This window comes from Odocoileus virginianus, chromosome 6 (genome assembly GCF_023699985.2).
Source record: "Odocoileus virginianus isolate 20LAN1187 ecotype Illinois chromosome 6, Ovbor_1.2, whole genome shotgun sequence".
Taxonomy (NCBI): Eukaryota; Metazoa; Chordata; class Mammalia; order Artiodactyla; family Cervidae; genus Odocoileus; species Odocoileus virginianus.
In genome coordinates, this window is record NC_069679.1 from 54,351,413 (window position 1) to 54,357,198 (window position 5,786).

General features: G+C 35.4%; 1 non-coding gene across 1 annotated transcript; it reads right to left on the reverse strand.

Moving 5' to 3' along the window:
• Positions 1-385: 385 nt before the first annotated feature.
• LOC139035740 (U6 spliceosomal RNA) lies at positions 386-492 on the reverse strand. The gene has a single exon (XR_011488459.1). It is a non-coding gene; the product is annotated as a U6 spliceosomal RNA (small nuclear RNA).
• Between the last annotated feature and the right edge of the window lie 5,294 nt (positions 493-5,786).

The window sequence follows — 5,786 nt, forward strand, 5'->3', positions numbered from 1 at the left end:
ATATTACTTTTATTTGCTTCATTAATTTTAATAAAAGAACAATTATAAGTACATTTAAAATTTCCATTGTCAAAAAACAGAAAAAATTTCCATTCACCATTCCTATTCCACTCTTCATTATTATGAATTTGATATTCGTTCTATCAGTTCTTATTTTATATTTCCACATATATATGTGCATCAATGAATAAAATACAATTTGTAGCACTTTCAAAAATTTGAGGCATATATATATGAGGCATAGTATTCAATCACTCTGCTACTGGCTTTTTTGTATGATTTTTTGTTTTCATTTTTTAATTTTAATTAATTTATTTTTTAATAGATGGATAATTGTTTTACAGAATTGTGTTGGTTTCTGTCAAACATCAACATGAACCAGCCAAAAAATATGGAACGCTTCACAAATATGCATGTCATCCACGTGCAAAGGCCATGCTAATCTTCTCTGTATTGTTCCAATTTTAGTATATATGCTGACGAAACGAGCACCACTGGGGGATATTTGACAATGTTTGAAGACGTTTTTGTCTGAGACAACTAGGAGAGGTAATGATACTACCAGCATCCAGTGTAGAGAGACCAGCGTGACAGTGAGCGCATGCATGTGTGCTCAACCGTGTCTGACTCCTTGCAACCCCATGGACTGCAAGCCTGCCAGGTTCCTCTGTTCATGGGATTTCTAGGTACGAATACTGGAACGGGTTGCCATTCCCTTCTCCAGGTGATCTTCCCAACACAGGGATAGAACCTGCATCTCCTGAGACTTCTGCATTGACAAGCAGATTCTTTACCACTGAGCCACCAGAGATGCTCCTACACATCCTACGATGTACAGGACGCTCCTTACAACAAAGATTTATCTGGCCCAAAATGTCAAAGGTGCTGAGGTTAAGAAATGCTGATCTAAATTACCACTATGTACAGCAGTGCTAATAATTTTATTTGAGTGTTAGAACTAAAATATACTGCAAAAACAGAATATAAATAGGGAGGGTAGTGATTAAAGTATTCTAAGGTCTTTGTATAATTTGTGTGGTGGAAAAGGAAACTGAGTAACTATAGGCTTTGACAAGTTAGGTGACCATGCTAAAACATAAAGGGTGACTAGTAAATGTGTATACTTCAGAAGTTACATTCTCTAACCTAGTAGAAGGAAGATATGGAATGGAAATAAAAATTATACAGAGGAAGCATGAAAAGAGACAGAAAACTAAAAGGCAGGAAAAAAAACTAGGGAATATAACAGGAACAAATACATCAGAAATCAAATAACTGTCAATAGACTAAAACTCTCCAGTTCAGAGAAAAAGCTTGTCAGTCTAGACAAAATTAGAATTCCAGCTAAATACTGTTTACAAGACATATGTGCAAACATTAGGACACAGGAGTGTTTAGAGTTAAAGGATGGAAGAAGATATACAAGATGAACACTTGCATAAAAAAAGATTTCTAAAGCTACTGATATTAGACAAAATAGACTTAAGGCAAAAAGCACTAGTGATGATTAAAAGGTAATTGAATAATACTTAAATGTTCAACACAATATCAAATTACCAATGGCATTTTTCACAGAACTAGAAAAAAATCTAAAATTTTGTACTGAGACACAAAAGGCCCTGAATAGCCAACTGGAGGAGTCAGACTCTCTGACTTCAGACTATACTACAAAGCTATGGTAATCAAAACAGTATAGTACTGGCACAAAAACAGAAATACATATCATTGGAACAGGATAGAAACCCCAGAAATAAACCTACACACCTATGGTTAATTAAATTACAACAAAGGAGGTAATACTATACAGTGGAGGAAAGACGGTCACTTCAATAAATGCTGCTGGGAAAACTGGACATTGACATTCTAATTTCATAAAATGAAATTAAAAAATTCTTTAATACCATACACAAAAATAAACTCAAAAAGGATTAAAGACCTAAATGTAAGGCAAGATACTATAAAACTCTTGGAGGAAACATAGGTGAAACACTTTGACAAAATCACAGCAATATCTTTACTGAGCTATCTCCTATAGTAATGGAAATAAGAACAAAAATAAACAAATATGACCCAATTAAACTCAAAAGCCTTAGCACAGCAAAGGAAACCACAGACAAAACAAAAAGACAACCCAAAGAATGGAAGAAAATATTTGCAAACAATGCAACCTACAAGGGATTAGTATCCAAAATTTATAGTTTGTGTGACTCAATATCAAAAAAAAAACAACTTCATCAAAAAATGAACAGAACAAAATAGTCATTTCTCCAGAGAAGACATACAAATGGCCAAGAGACACATGAAAAGATGCTCAACTTTTTGCTAATTATTAGAGTAATACAATCAAAACTACAATAAGCTGTCACCTCACACCAATCAGAATGACCATCATCAAAAAATCTATAAACAATAAATGCTGAAGAGGGTTTGGAGAAGAGGTAACTCTCCTACACTGTTGGTAAGAATGTAAATTGGTCCAGTATGGAGGTTCCTTAAGAATTTAAAGTAGAGCTATCATGTGATCCAGCATTCACATGCCTGTGCATATATCTGGAGAAGAATATGGTTTAAAAGGAAGCATGTGCCCAAATTTTCATTTCAGCACTGTTTACAATAACCAAGACATGGAAGCAACCTAAATGTTCATTGACACAGGAATGAATAAAGAAGATGTGGCATATATATACAATGGAATATTACTCGGTCATTAAAAAGAAAGAAATAATGCCATCTGCAGCAATATGTATGGACCTGGAGATTATCATACTAAGTGACGTATGTCTGACACAGAAAGACAAATACCATTTGACATCCCTTATATGTGGAATCTTTACCAAAGGAAATATAAATGAACTTATTTACAAAACAGAAACAGACTTAAAGAATGAACTTATGATTACCAGGGGGGCAGGGTAGAGGAAGGATAGATTGGGAATTTGGAATTGACATGTACACACTGCTATATTTAAAATAGATAACCAACAAGGACCTATGGTACAGCACAGGGAGCATTGCTCAACACTCTGTAATAAACTAAATGGGAAAAGAATTTGAAAAAGAATGGATATATGTCTATGTATAACTGAATCATGTTGCTGTAGACCTGAAACTAAAATAGTATTATTAATCACTTATGCTCTAATATAAAAATTAAAAAATTAATTCTATTAATAAACTGAATTGTACCTACTAACATAGCCTTAAAAATATTTTTAAAACATAGCCAAAACTACAAGGAAATTTAATAGATAATTTCTCTCTTATAATTGATACATGATTGGGAAACTAAATCAGTAGATTTGAAAGCAGTTTCATAGATTAATGAACTCATTTTTTTCTTTTTAAGGATAATATCGGCCTTCACTTTTTTGGCATACAGTTCTTCAGGAAAATGATAAAAGAAATGAAGAACTGTATGCCAAAAAATTGAAAACCAATAAAACTGTAAGCTACTAAGAAAACACAAACCACAAAAATCAACCTATAAGGAAACAGAAAAAGAGATAATATTACAAAAATTGAAGAAATTGAATTACTAAATCAATATCCCCCCAAAATGAAAACAACAGGCTTTTTACAGGAAAGCTTTTTCCAACATTCCAAAGAACAGATCATTATAAACATAGACAAATTCTTTTAAGAGTGACAAAACGGGAAAATTTCACCAACTGATTGTATGAGCATTACCTCATTATATTAACTACATTTGCGATTTGAAAATAAATAAGGAAAGTATAAAAACAGAATCTCATAGACTAACCTTAAGTAACATGCAAAAATATAAAAATTCTAGGCAAAAACATTAGCATCAAATATAGCAGTGTATAAAAAACAAAAATGTAAAAAATAAATGCAAAAAAAGGTAAAAAAAAATCTTAATGACCCAGATAACCACAATGGTGTGATCACTCACTGAGAGCCAGACATCCTGGAGTACAAAGTGAAGTAGGCCTTAGGAAGCATCACTACGAACAAAGCTAATGGAGGTAATAGAATTCCAGCTGAGCTATTTCAAATCCTAAAAGACGATGCTGTGAAAGTGATGCACTCATTATGCCAACAAATTTAGAAAACTCAGTAGTGGCCACAAGACTGGAAAAGGTCAGTTTTCATTCCAATCCCAAAGAAAGGCAATGCCAAAGAATGTTCAAACTACCGCACAATTGCACTCATCTCATATGCTAGTAAAGAAACGCTCAAAATTCTCCAAGCTAGGCTTCAGCTGTATGTGAGCCAAGAAATTCCAGATGTTCAAGCTGAATTTAGAAAAGGCAGAGGAACCAGAGATCAAATTGCCAACATATGCTGGGTCATAGAAAAAGCAAGAGAGTTCCAGAAAAACATCTACTTCTGCTTCATTGACTATACTAAAATCTGTTACTGTGTGGATCACAACAAACTGTGGAAAATTCTTAAAGAGATGGGAATACCAGTCTACCTGACCTGCCTCCTGAGAAATCTGTATGCAGGTCAAGAAGCAACAGTTAGAACGGGATATGGAACAATGGACTGGTTCCAAATTGGAAAAGGAGTACATGAAGGCTGTATATTGTCACCCTGCTTGTTTAACTTACATGCAGAGTACATAATGCAAAATGATGGACTGGATGAAGCACAAGCTGAAATCAAGATTGTCAAGAGAAATATCAATAACCTCAGATATGCAGATGACACCACCCTTATGGCAGAAAGTGAAGAGAAACTAAAGAGCCTCTTGATGAAAATGAAAGAGGAGAGTGAAAAAGCTGGCTAAAACTCAGCATTCAAAAAACTAAGATCATGGGATCTGGTCTCATCACTTCATGACAAATAGATGGGGAAATAATGGAAACAGTGAGAGATTTTATTTTCTTGGCTCCAAAATCACTGCAGATGGTGATTGCAGCCATGAAATTGAAAGACGCTTGCTCCTTGGAAGAAAAGTTATGACCAACCTAGACAGCATGTTAAAAAGCAGACTTTGCCAACAAAGGTCCATCTAGTCAAAGCTGTGGTTTTTCCAGTAGTCATGTATGGATGTGAGAGTTGGACCATAAAGATGGTTGCATGCTGAAGAATTGATGCTTTTGAACTGTGGTGTTGGAGAAGACTCCTGAGAGTCGCTTGGACTGCAAGGAGATCAAACCAATCAATCCTAAAGGAAATCAATGCTGAATATTCATTGGAAGGACTGATGCTGAAGCTGAAACTCCAGTACTTTGGCCACCTGATGCGAAGAACTGACTCATTGGAGAAGACCCTGATGCTGGAAAAGACTGAAGGCAAGAGGAGAAGTGGACGACAGAGGATGAGATGGTTGGATGGCATCACTGCCTCGATGGACATGAGTTTGAGTAAGCTCCGGGAGTTTGTGATGGACAGGGAAGTCTGGTGTGCTGCAGACCATGGGGTTGCAGAGTCGGACACGACTGAGCAACTGAACTGAATTTATAAAAAGCAAAATATTTCATAAGTAGGGTTTACTCCAGATATGAAAAGTATGTTCAACATTTGAAGATGTATTCATAGAATTTACCATATAGGTAGCTTAGAAGAGGAAAAACATATGATCCAATCAATAGATGTAAAACTTTATTTGATATAATTTAGCACAGATTGGAGAAGGAAATGGCAACCCACTCCAGTACTCCAGTACTCTTGCCTGGAAAATCCCATGGACGGAGGAGCCTGGTAGGCTACAGTCCATGGAGTCACAAAGAGTCAGACACGATTGAGCAATTTCACTTTCACTTTTCACTCTCCCGCATTGGAGAAGGAACTGGCAACCCACTCCAATATTCTTGCCT